The sequence below is a fragment of the Aotus nancymaae genome, unplaced genomic scaffold (assembly GCF_030222135.1).
Source record: "Aotus nancymaae isolate 86718 unplaced genomic scaffold, 86718_ANA_hifiasm-v0.15.2.pri h1tg000036l, whole genome shotgun sequence".
NCBI classification, from domain to species: Eukaryota; Metazoa; Chordata; class Mammalia; order Primates; family Aotidae; genus Aotus; species Aotus nancymaae.
Genome location: NW_026988450.1, coordinates 72705045 through 72719235, shown reverse-complemented (window position 1 = coordinate 72719235; position 14191 = coordinate 72705045).

Here is a 14191-nt window from a genome sequence, read left to right as displayed (position 1 = left end):
CCAGGGGCACTGTCCAATATCAAAAGAACTTTAAAAGGCAGTCTCTTACTGGCAAGGTACTTTCTGACTTCAAAGACAGAACATGGATGAAGCCAATTCAGAAAAAGGGTTCTTGTCCAGGCCTTCTTGTTATACTGCTAGAAGACTGGCAGCTGGTGTTTATCTTTTCCCTTCAAAACTTGGGCGTTAACAACTTTATGGATAAGTGCAGTCTTGATCATAAACCCAATAGCATTTGCAAAAAAACCAATAGCATTTGTCTGTCCCTTTCTGCCCTAAATCCTGATGCTCACTTCTCTTCTTTACTAATAAATGTTCTTTGTGGCTTCCCCCTGATACCCAGAATAGGGCACTTTTGTCTGCCTTAAGAATCTGTTCTGGTAGATAATCTTCTCTCCTCAAATGATTTTCTTAATGGCATCTGTGAACTCATCTGCTGCCTCTTGGGAGACTTAAAGCCAAACTTCTTTCTAATATTATCAAGCCATCCTTTGCTGGCATTAAATTCTCTAGATTTAGATACTTTACCTTCTTTTGCTTTAAGTTGTCATAAAATGACTTTGCCTTTTCTCAAATCATTTAACAGCCTCTAGGTACATCTTTCTTATGGCAATATGACACCCACATAAAAGCTGCGTTTTCAGTGTGAGATAAAAAGGTATATTACAAAAAGTGCAAGGTTAGCTGGTGTAGCTGCAGTAAAGGCTTCCTAAATTTTCTTATTTTTTTTTTTAACAGTAGTCTTATGCTGGGTTCATTTATCTTGAAGGATAGGCAACTACAACCACAGACCAGTATACATCAAGCAATTTAACTTTTTCTTGTAATGTCATGACTTTGCTTCTTGGGAGCACTTCCAGCATCACTAGTGGGACTTTATATGGGTCCCATGATATTCTTGCAAGCTTTATGATTGTACTAAACATGATGAAAAATAACTGAGAACCATGAGAGATCACTTATTGCAATGATACACAATTTACTGGAGAGATGAACTGCTCATGTGGAGATGATAAACATCACATGGTATTTTAAATGTCTGTGTGTACGTTTTGAACAGATATTCATAGCACTTGAGCTCACAGCAATAGCAACAGGAGGTAACTCTGAAATTATGGTAGTAGTACAGTATGTCCTATGGTTTATCTTATGCAGTTGTAATTTAGTAATGCACTTTACTTCTGTCTCAACTGCAAATGGCTCCAGTATATAGTCTGTGTATATGTAAGTTTTGATAAATTTAACTTTTTTTTTTTTTTTTTTTGAGACGGAGTCTTGCTGTGTTGCCCAAGTTGGAGTGCAGCATAATCTTGGTTCATTGCAACCTCTGCCTCATGGGTTCAAGTGATTCTCATGCTTTAGCCTCCCAAGTAGTTGGGATTACAGGCATGCATCACAATGCCCAGCTAATTTTTGTATTTTTAGTAGTGACAGGATTTCACCATGTTGGCCAGGCTGGTCTTGAACTCCTGACCTCAGGTGATCTGCCTGTCTTGGCCTTCCAAAGTGCTGGGATTACAGGTGTGAGCCACTGCGCCTGGCCAATTTTAAGTTTTTATAAGATTTGTATATATTTTATGGTAGTAAATGACAAAATAGTATCTACATACTACATATGTAGTATCTACATATGTTTTATGCGTTCATAACATACTTTTTTCTTAGTTTTTCAATATTTCTAAGCTACATGGTGCATCTGCAAGTTTTTTAAATTGTTTTAAATCTCCAAAAAAGTTTTCAATATGTTTATCAAAAAATGGACGTATGCAGTTCAAACCTGTGTTCAAGAATCAATTGTATATGACTTCCATTGTCATTCTGCACCGTTTCTGCAGTTTGTCACATTTTACTTCAGGCAGATTTGGTAAATCTTCAATGATAGTTCTCTATCTTTAATGATAGTTTTTTAACATAATCAAATGTTTAATGGGAAATGCAATATGTATATACATTCCCTGTCTACCAATTATCAAAGAAACAAATACTCCTTAGTTTGACATGACTTAGTAAATAAACTTCTGTTGGGAGCTAATGGTTACTTCACTTTCTGCTGAATCTGTTATCTAACCTTTTGCCCTAAGAATTAATACTAAGTATATTTATCTACAGTTTTTAGAATCTGTCTGCCCCACTCTTCTTAACATGACATTGTTTACCTAACTCTGGGCTTAATACTTCTACTGTTCTTATATTTCATAAACAGAACAGTTTTGTGGTTATATTTCAAATTCTTTCAATATCATAATCATTTTAAATATTTTGGCCTTAAGATTTTAACATTTAAGAACTTGACACTAAAGAACTTAATGCACTGGAAAAATATTGATGTCTCCAGAGGGTGTTTTATTTTTCTTGCTTTTAAAAAAGTTTGTATAAATTTAAGGGGTACAAGCAGTTTTGTTACATGAATATATTGCATAGTGGTGAAGTCCAGGCTTTTAGTGTAACTATTATTTGATTAGTCTACATTGTAGTCATTAAGTAATTTCTATCCTTTACATGCCTGCCTCCCACCATCCCACCCTTCTGAGTCTCCAGTGTCCATCATTCCACACTCTGTGTTCATATGTGCACCTTATTTAGCTCCCACTTACAAGTGAGGACATAAGGTTTTTGACTCTCTGTTTCTGAGATGTTTCACTTAAGATAATGGCCTCTAGCTCCATCCATGTTGCTCCAAAAGGCATGATTTATTCTCTTTTATGGCCAAAAAGTATCTCAAATATATTATATATAAATGATGTCACACACACCCACCCACCCACTACATTTTCTTTATCCAGCTTCAATGGATTGACACCTAAGTCAATTCCCTATCTTTGCCATTGTGAATAGTGCTGCAATAGGCATATAAGTATAGGTATCTTTTTTATATAATGATTTCTTTCCCTTTGGCCATATACCCATTAGTGGGATTGCTGGATCAGATAGTAGTTCTGTTTTTTTCTTAAAGAGCTTTTGTTTATAAAGGTTTATATTGACTATATCAGAAATGAAAACTGACAAATTTAAAAAATATATTTACTAATCTATTTTAAAATAAACCAGTTTCATGCTAACAACATTTTATGAGAATTATTTTTCAAAAATAATTTAGTGAGAAGAGCAGCGTTGTTAATACAAATTCTGTAAATCTTTTCAGTGTCTGGCTTAATAGAAGACAGCTGGATTCTCATACTTGTTTCTGCATTCAGTCTGTTTGATATGTTGTTTTGTTTGAAGTAAGTGAAGAAATTCATCCTCATGCAGGTATGAAGTTGTAAAAGGGAGGAATATTTTAATAGCCTAGGCTGTGGATTTATTCTTGGACACTGTAACAAAACTGAACAAGGGGTAGTATCTAAAAGGTTATTTGCAATGTAGAATTTGAAGCCATACAAATGAGATTTTGTGTTGAATTTCATTAGAATCCATTGGTCTACCTTGAACTTTGAGTAAAACTTTTTCCCATGAATAATTTTGTGAAATCATGCATTTGGCTCATGGAAACTATTGATTCACTGAGTTTGCAGATCTTCCAAATGATAATAATTTGCCATATAAAATGTTTAAAAATCATATTTAATATGACCAGCAATCTCATTTAAAAAGCCTCTTAAATATTGAGGGGCCATCAAGTTCAGATGGCAGATACATGTTTTCCAAAATAATTTTCACTTGAAAGCTTAAAATTTATCATTGGCAACAAATACTGTTAGTTTTTCTTGAAATGACAGTTTATTTTGTTCATGTTTGAGGAAATGTCTGTCAAATACCCACATCTGAATTGCCTCACTTCTCTCACAACTCAAAACAACCTCACAAGTTCTTTTCCTCAAGGCAGCCATCATATTTTGGTATCCTCAGAAGTACTTAATGTACACTTTTCTTTTCTTCATACAGAAACTTTAAAAGACTTAAGAGTAAAACTGGGTGCAGTGGATCACGCCTGTAATCCTGGCACTTTGGGAGGCCAAGGTGGGTGGATTATGAGGTCAAGAGATCAAGACCATCCTGGTCAACATGGTGAAACCCTGTGTCTACTAAAAATACAACTGGGTGTGGTGGCACATATCTGTGGTCCCAGCTGCTTGGGAGACTGAGGAAGGAGAATTGGTTGAACCCAGGAGGCAGAGGTTGCAGTGAGCTGAGATTGCACCACTGCACTCCAGCCTGGTCAACAGAGCGAGGCTCCATCTCAAAAAAAAAAAAAAAAAAAAAAAAAAAAGACTTAACAGTAAAAATTTAATTTTTACTGCTTTATTAAGGACATTGAATGAAACCACCCCTCCCTCAAACCCTCACCTATAGGCACATGGCAATGAAGAATACAATGACTACTAGTACCTGTTTCAAAGATGCTGGTGCTTTTGCCCACAATGGTTTTTGTGACATTGGTGAATGTGTTGCCATAGTGAAAAAGATACGTCATGTCTTAATATATTTTGAAAATGTTTTGATTTCACAAACTCCCTAAAAAATTCAGAAGTCTGCAGACCATACAACACACTTTGAGAACTGCTGTCCTGAACTTTCCTAATAGATATGAGGCTTAGTTGCAAGTAACAAAACCCCAAAACAACAGTCACTGAATTAAGATAGAAATGTATCATCTCCTATGTAAAATTATTGTGGCATGTTGTCCAGGGCTGGTATAAGGGCTATGCTCTGGAAAATGTTGGTCAGAGGCCCAGCTTTTCATCCTTCTGTTTCATCATGTACAATTTTCATTCTCAACGTTACTTCATGATCTAAAATGGCTGCTTCAGTCCCAGCCATATTATCTACATTCTACCCAGAGGAGAGGGAACTAAAAGGAAGATAAAAAGGGCTTGAGACAACTTTTTTTTTTCTTTTTGAGACTGAGTTTCACTCTTGTCGCCCAGGCTAAAGTGCAATGGCTCGATCTTGGCTTACCGCAACCTCCACCTCCTGGGTTCAAGCAATTCTCCTGCCTCAGCCTCCTGAGTAGCTGAGATTACAGGCCCACACCACCACACCCAGCTAATTTTGTATTTTTAGTAGAGACAGGGTTTCACCATGTTGGTCAGGCTGGTCTTGAACTCCTGACCTCTGGTGATCTGCCTGCTTCAGCCTCCTAAAGTGCTGGGATTACAGGCATGAGCCACCCCGCCCGGTGTTTTTTTTTTTGTTTGTTTTGTTTTAACTCTGATTTCAGATATTTTTCTGATTTTAGATTTAAAAGATCTTAAATGGCACAAAAATGGTATAAATTCAAGTTGATGAACATTGAATTTAATGTGAGTTGATTGAATAGAATTGCCATTGGATTCTTATGTCACTCTTATTTATCTCTCTAGAGATATATGGAGGATAACAGTAGACAAAATACAGTTAGAAACTGAGAATATTGTTCTCAAGTTCAGCTGAGAATTTGGGATGAAACATATATGCTTGGAAGTCATTTATACACAGCTGTTAGTTGAAGCTATTGTAATATATAGGTATTCTCATTTGTAAAGCACAAGAGAGCAGGGCCAAGGAGAGAACTCTTAAGGGAAGGGGAAGGAGGGAAGACCACTGGTGTTTTAAGAACTCCATTCCTCCATATGATCAATTCAATGGATGCAAAAAATAAATCGACAGAATGGAACAAAATAAACCCATACATGATAGAAACTTCCAGAAACTAGAACTAGAAGGGAAATTTTACAGCCTAATAAAATGCGTCTGTGAAAACTTACAGCAAGCATCATACTTAATGTGAAAGACTGAAATGCTTTCTAAGATCAGGAACAAGGCAAGGATGTATAGTCTTAACCACTTCTAGCCAGTGTAATAAGGCTAAATAAATAAATGAGTAATATCCAGATTAGAAAGGAAGAGATGAAACTGTCTTATTCTGCAGATGACACAATTACCTATGTAGAAAATCCTAATTTACCAAAACGCTACCAGTACCAATAAATGTTTCTTAAGGTGGCAGAATATAAGACCAATATACCAAATCAATTGTATTTTTATATAGAAGCATTGAGCAATCAGAAATTGAAATTTTTAAAATAACATCAAAAGTAAGAAATATTTAAGGATAACCTGCCAAAAGACATGTGAGACCTGTTCACTGAAAACCAGTAAACATTGCTGGGATAAATAAAATCTAAATAAATAGACATATTGTAATTATATATTAGAAGATTCAACATGGTTAAGATTTATTTATTCTATAATTCAGCTATGTATATTCAATACGATCTCAATCAAAATCCTAGAAGGCTTTTCAAATAAATTACTAAATTTATATGAAAATGCAAAGAACCTAGAATAGCCAAAACAATGTAGAAAAAAGAGCTAAGTGGAGTATTTACACTATCTGATTTCAAGATCCATTATAAAGCTACAGTAATCACAATATAAAGAAGGGTAAACAGATACAGACCAAGGTAACAAAATTTGTCCAGAAATAGACCTACAGATATCCAATCAATTGATTTTCAACAAAGGTGCCAGGGCAAATAGATGGTAAAATGATAGTCTTACCAATAAATCGTGCTGGAGCAAATGGATATCCATATAAACAAACGAATATCAACAACAAAAAACAAGTGAACCTCAATCCTTATTTCACACTAGTGTTCAAAAGGTACTTCAAGATAAATCATAGTCCTAAATATAAGAGGTAAAGTATAAAACTTCTTGAGAAAAACAGAGGAGAAAATCTCAGTGACTTTGGCTTGGCACATGTTTCTTAAACTGGACACAAAAAGCAAGAATTATAAAAGAGATATTTTTAAGAAAAAATGCAAAGTTGTTACATTTTTAAGTGCTGCATTTAAAAGATAACAGTTACTCAGAATTCTCCAGTTTGATTAAATTCTTGCAAAGTATCTCTACTATAATTTGTGATACAGTGTCGTACCCTAAAGTGCATTTTTTTAAAATAATGGACAATTTATTATGGCACATCAGCACGATTTCTATTTAGATAATATACCACTACATTCTGTTAATCATTAGGTGTGACTGAATTTCTTCTACTGTTATTAAAAATCTCAAATTCTAAATCTGCAAAGTAAAACTTTTTAAAATGAAAAAAAAAATAAAAGGGACATCATCAAAATAAAAAATGTTTGCCTTTCCAAAGATACCGTTATGAAAATGAAAATGTAAACTACAAAATGGGAAAAATAGTTGGAAAACATATATCCAAGAAGGGACTTCTGCCTATTATACCTGTATCCCTTCTATTAAATCATAAGTTCCTTGAAGGCAGGAATCAGATCTTATTTCCCTTTGTGTTTCCCTTTGCAGTGATCACAGATGTACAATGTAGTAAGTGTTGAATTTTTCCTGGATGACAAGATAAGTAAAAGGTAAGGGAAAAAAAAAAAACAAAAAAACCCAAGGTTGAAGATGCATCATTGTAGAGGTAGAGGAGAAAAGACAAATTCCAAAGAATTTAAAATCATCATCTCCAAAGCAGGCAAAAGCGAAGGGCAATTATTGATAAGCCATCAGAGCATCTTTATTTTATTTTGTTTTGTTTTGTTTTTTGATGGAGTCTTACTCTGTCGCCCAGGCTGGGAGGCAGTGCACAATCTTGGCTCACTGCAACCTCTGCCTCACAGGTTCAAGCGATTCTCCTGCCTCAGCCTCCCTAGTAGCTGGGATTACAGGCGCACACCACAATGCCCACCTAATTTTTGTATTTTTAGTAGAGATGGGGTTTCATCACGTTACCCAGAGTGGTCTTGAACTCTGACCTCAAATGATCTGCCCGCCTAGGCCTCCCAGAGTGTTGGGATTACAGTCATGAGCCACTGCGCCTGGCCCAGAATATCTTGATAATAACATTTTTATAGCCAAATAGGTAAGGGCAACAGATGAGAGGAGTTGAGAAGCTGCTTAAGTAGCCAGAGCTTTATTTAAATACAGCTCTTTTGATTCCAAATTCTAGGCTCTTTTTTCCCTTCACATTTTGCAGCTCTGGGGTGGTATTATGTTAGGCAATTGAAGAGAGGGGTGGATAATTTAGGAGTTTTTATATTCACAGAGTAAACATTCTGGTGGTTGGTACCATGCTTTTAGTATTTACATTTCTCAGTGTATGAAAGAAAAGATTTTAGAAGGACAATGCTGAAGATGCCTAAAATAAACTTCCCTTATTTATTTTCAGGCCTTTCTAAGCAGTTAGATTCCAAGAGATAAAGTATGTTGTAGAGCTGTTCTGTTTAGTCTTTCCTCCTGAAATTACAGCCCATGTTTTGCCTATTTGCTATTAACACATTACCCTTTGCATACCGTCTGATATTTGGCATATTTTATAAACAGGCTGAAAGCTCTAAGCTGAATCCTTGCTGCATTCAGGTTTTGTAATTATATCTTCCTGCAATATTCTTCCCACTTAGACAGCTAATAAATAGTTTAACTGACTTGAGATTCAGCCTTTCTCTTTGTCTCTGCAAGATTTAGAAGTTCAAAATGCAATTCAGAACAAATATTTTCTGTATTTGGTGTCCAACAATGAACCAAATTATGAGGAAGGTGAGTCAACAGAATCATGAGATCCAGTTTCTTCTCTTGAGGCTCCTATGGTATCAAAGAGATTTGCGGTCTTTTGTTGTTGTTGTTGTTGAGACAGGGTCTTGCTCTTGTTGCCCAGGCTGGAGTGCAGTGGTGCCATCACTGCAACCTCTGCCTCCCGGGTTCAAGCGATTCTCCTGCCTCAGTCTCCCCAGTAGGAGGATTACAGGTCCCACCACCATGCCCATTAATTTTTTGTATTTTTAGTAGAGATGAGATTTCACCATGTTGACTAGGCTGGTCTCGAACTCCTCACCTCAAGTGATCCGTTTACCTCGGTCTCCCCAAGTGCTGGGATTACAGGCATGAGCCACTGCACCCGGCCAGCTTTGCAGTCTTTTGGGTACTCTGCAAGCTCCAGGATTCTGAGTGACTCACATAGTTGACAGTGTTGCTGCCAAGTCTAGTAATGCATTATGTTATACTTTTCTATTTTTAAATAATTCAATATATTGGGCAATAAGTCATTTTGATACTATTCATATTAGTTAATTTTTACTCTGCAGTAAGACTTAATGTAAATGCAACCTTTTAAAATGAAAACATGGAATTATTCCAGTTCAGGAAAAGTACAAGTTGAAACATAGCAATCTTAGAGGGCAAGACATCAGTTCAGTTTAAATTAATGAATTAAATTCTCCATGATTTCATGGCTCCTTGTGCATACCATGAACACTCTGTTTTACCTCATTTGTGCCATGCCTCCACATTGAGCTCCTGAAATGCAAAAGCTATTTCTAATTCATTTGTTGTGTCTTTGGTATTTATCGTAACACCATACTATAGATTATTTCTCTTTCTATGTGGTTTTAAAAATTAGGATCAGTATCAATTTTGAACTTCTGAAGTCTTGATTGGAGAGTTGTAAACTCATTAAAGATAAATGAGTAGATTTAAACTATTCTCCCATCTTCAGGGTTCTTTTTGTGCCTTCAGGCTCTAAGTGGAATGGTTGCTGCTGATAAGCCTGGCTGCCAGTCACATAGGATGATATTAATATACAGCAATTTCACAGCCAAAGGCTTTTGCTTTTCCATAGCTATGTTAATAGTATTTGTCATTTGGAATCAAACAAATCTAGGTTAATTCCTGAAGGTGGAAACTTACACAAGAGAATTAACTTCTTTGGGCTCTTCAAGTGCCCCTGTTTGTAAAATAAGGACAATAAAATTTATAAAATGGTGACCTATATTATAGCATTTTAAGGATTGAAATTCTATGTGTTTAGTGCCTGGTAAAATCCTTAGCATTTGAAGGTGCTCAGTAAATTGTAGTAAAGATACAAGTGTTTTTTTCGGCCAGGCACAGTGGCTCATGCCTGTAATCCCAGCACTTTGGGAGGCCGAGGCGGGTGGATCACTTGAGGTCAGGAGTTCAAGAGCAGCCTGGCCAATGTGGTGAAACACCGTCTCTACTAAAAATACAAAAATTAGCCAGGCGTGGTGGTACATGCCTGTAATCCTAGCTGCTCCGGAGGCTGAGGCAGGAGAATCGCTTGAACCCAGGAGGCGGAAGTTGCAGTGAGCTGAAATCATGCCACTGCAGTCTAGCCTGGGTCACAGAGTAAGAGTCCACTCAAAACAAACAAAAACTCCCAAAGTGCTGGGATTACAGGTGTGAGCCACAGCGTGCAGCCCTAAAAACAAGTTTTTAAGGGTCTTTCTCCTCCCTTCAGTCTGGTTGTAAGATATTGGGGAAAAAATTGGAGCCTGTAGCATGTTTTGATTTGAAAAACAGTGAAAACATTGCACTTTATCTTTCAGAATTTATTATGTCACTTAATTATTTTAAGCATTTAATTTTCAGTCTGTCAGACACATTTCTGATGGAAGTTAAGTGTGATCAGGGCTCATTGCAACCTCAAATTCCTGGGCTCAAGTGATCGTCCTGCCTTAGCCTCTCTAGTAGCTGGGACTACAGGGATGTACCACTGTGCCTAGCTTTTTTTTTTTGTAGTGATGAAGTCTCATCATGTTGCCCAGCCTGGCCTCACTTGATCCTCTTACTTCAACCTCCCAAAGTGTTGGGATTACAGGTGTTAGCCACCATGCCCAGCCAAAACACAAATTTTGAATTTGTTTGTGCCACTGCTACTCCTAAAATAAATATACTGAAATGCAATGATTTGGATCTTCCCAATATTTTCTTGTGTTTTGAAAAGCTGCTAAAATCTTATGAAACTCCTGTGGTATTACTGAAATAATATTTAAATCTAAGTCTTAAGTCTTCTCTTACTAGCTGTATGATGCTAGGCAAGTCATGTAGCTCATATGAAAAATGAGCACTACACATTATTATGATCTTAGATTTGCTTTAAGATTGAATTAAACTTCGCATTCGAAGTGGCTTTGTCATTTGGACAACTGTTATCTTAAATTCCAATAACACTAAGCAGGCTGGGTGCGGTGGCTCACACCTGTAATTCCAGCACTTTGGGGGGTTGAGGCAGGCAAATCACTGGTCCAGGAGTTCGAGACCAGTCTGGCTAACATGGCAAAAGCCAGTCTCTACTGAAAGTATAAAAAAAGTAGTCAGGTACACATCTATGGTCCCTGCTGCTTGGAAGGCTGAATCAGGAGAATCGCTTGAACCCAGTAGGAGGAGGTTGCAGTGAGCTGAGACTGCACCACTGCACTCCAGCCTAGGTGACAGAGCGAAACTGTACCTCAAAATAAATAAATAAATACATTACAATAACACTAAACATCCATAGGGGTAAAAATAGGGCCTTTCATTTCATGGAAAACTTCAGACACAGCTCCTTTCTCATGTGACACTGGACTGACTGAAGTCCGCTGGCTTCCTCAGGATTGTTTAAGAGGAGACACTCGATATCCCGGTGCCATTTCTTAATGGGTTGTCCACTATAACCTTAGCCTCTCTCAGTCCCAGGCCTAACTCCTCCCTTCCCCTGGGTTGTCTATATCTACCACATTTTATTTATGATGGTTGGGTTGGGGGGTGAGGTGGGAAACTTGGCACTTGCTCGGTCTCCTTTGCAATCAGCCTCCCTACAGAGAAATTGACCATTAATAATTGTATTAGAAAGCATTTTGTCCTTGGAGAGGGAGACCCATGCTTTACAAAAGATTCCTGTGATTTGATAGCTTGGCCTAGTTCTGGGGTGCAAAATTAGGAAGCCTGTTGTTGCAGCATACCTCAGCCATATTTCCACCCCTACCTATATCAGCGGTAAGGCTGTTATTTTTATCTTCACCTACCTGGCTTATTTATTTTCTCAAAAACTTCAGAACTCAAATGAGAAAAAGTAGCATTCTTTATTACTCCACTGAAAAGTAAGGGCTAACTTACCCAAGTCTAGTTCCTCACAGGCTGACCCCTGAAAAACTCCACAGAAACCAGCTACTGCTGTGAGTTTAAGATAATCAACCCAACTTAGGGTAGAATTCTGAAGTGGTGTTCTAGTTGGATTGATGCTCACCCAACCTAAAATACTGAGTTAGTAAACCGTAGACGTGGGCTGCATATGGAGGTTCTGCTTTATTATGCAGCTGTAGCCCCCAACAGACTTTTGATTTTGCCAACTGCTAAGTACTGAGGTGTTTCCACAAAAATGGAGGCCAAAGTCCTGCCACATCGTGTTGCTGGGACCACAGGTTTGGACCCTAGCCCTTGATTACACCATGGGAGCAACTTGTACTCTCTGTCATGCAACTTTTTTTTTCTTAAAGCCTTACAGCCAAAAGACTGAGGTTTCTCTTCCAGTACTTGAAATTTGGCCCTGCTGGATTCTTCTGTGCTGTTCGAATGCAACAGGCAACAGGGCTCACATACCTGCGATGGGTCTTGTCTCTGAATTTCCCCCCTACCTGCTGATGTTCCAGAAAGGCCTGCTGTGTGTACCCTGCTTGACCCTTTGCCTTTGGTGCTGTCACCCCCTAACCGTCAGCATCTGTTCAGAAACAGCGATCCTTATTTATCCAGAGGTCTCTGATTGACAAATTTCATACAGATTATCCCATTTGACAAAGATGACAACCTTGAAGATAGCGGTATCTTCCCCATTTTCTAGGCAAGGAACTTGAATTCTGAGAATCACAAGATCGCAATGAATGACAAAGACGGTTCTTTAACACCCAGGTCTTTGGCCTCTAAATTTTATGTTCTTTGCTTTATAATCCATTTTTAAGAGTTGGTACTTCCATAAACATCTGTTGGGTCATACAGAAATGCCTGATTCCCTTGTTGCTATGGGAATAGTTAAATGCCTTATCTTCCGAAAGTCTTTATTAACCCCAGACAGCAGTTCCAGAGATAGGTTTCATTGTAAATAAGAATAGCCCATTTCTCTCTGCCCTCTACAGTTCATTTTTTTCAGTAGATTTTTCAAAATTATACTGAAGCTGAAGAAAAAAGAATATATATCAAAATTGGTAGCACCCAGGTGCTGGTGAGGTGGCACTGCAGGTGAAAGATGAAAGAACACCAGATTGAGATGAATCTGGAAAAAGGGGACTCTTGTAGTCGAAGCTCCAAGGAAACACTGGATAATAAAAAAGGAAAGATGGAAAAGTCAGAAGGAAGGCGATGTTATAAGAAAGAAAAGTAGGCCGGGTGTGGTGGCTCACACCTGTAATCCTAGCACTTTGGGAGGCTGAGGTGGGCAGATCACGAGGTCAAAAGATTGAGACCATCCTGGCTAATAGAGTGAAACCCCATCTTTGCTAAAAATACAAAAACTAGCTGGGAATGGTGGCATATGCCTGTAATCCCAGCTACTTGGGAGGCTGAAGCAGGAGAATTGCTTGAACCGGGAGGCGGAGGTTGCAGTGAGCCAAGATAGTGCCACTGCACTCCAGCCTGGGGACAGAGTGAGACTTAGTTGAAAGAAAGAAAGAGAAGGAAAGAAGAAGGAAGGAAAGAAGGAATGAAGGAAGGAAGACATCATACCACATCACACCACAGAGAGAGAGAGAGAAAGAGAGAGAGAGAGAGAACTTTGAAAATTTTGACTCTGTCCATTAGTAAATTACTGTTACAAGCTGGCAATGAAATTTGAATGGTTGTTTCCATTGCTCAATCCCATGGGAAGTTTTGAGTGTGTAGCGCAGTCAGGCCACTTTCAGTACTCCTGGGACCTCCACGGACCAGGAGGGACAGTGGTCTTGATGATACCCGTGTATCTTAGTTCACAAAGCATCTTCAGGCAAAGGATCTCATTTTAGTTTCACAACCTGCCCACCGAAGTAGCTGAGTGGAAACTGCCCCCTTCTACAGATAAGGGTAGAAAACAATGACATCTAGGTCCAGGAGTAAAGATAGTCACCCCTTTCAAAAGTAATATATGAGTGATTTAAAATCGTTTTGTTGGGGGTGCAGATGGATACAAAATCTAAGTGTGGAGACTTAAACATTTTAGTATTTAATTTTATATTTTATTATTATGATTGTTTTTGAGATGGAGTCTTGCTCAGTCACGCAGGCTGGAGAGCAGTGGCATGATCTCAGCTCACTGCAGCCTCCGCCTTCCAGGTTAGGATGATTTTCCTGCCTCAGCCTCCAGAGTAGCTGGGATTTCAGGCACCCACCACCACACCAGGCTAATTTTTGTATTTTTAGTAGAGACAGGGTTTCACCACATTGCCTAGGTTGGTCTCAAACTCCTGGCCTTAGGTGATCCACCTGACTCGGTCTCCCAGACTGCTGG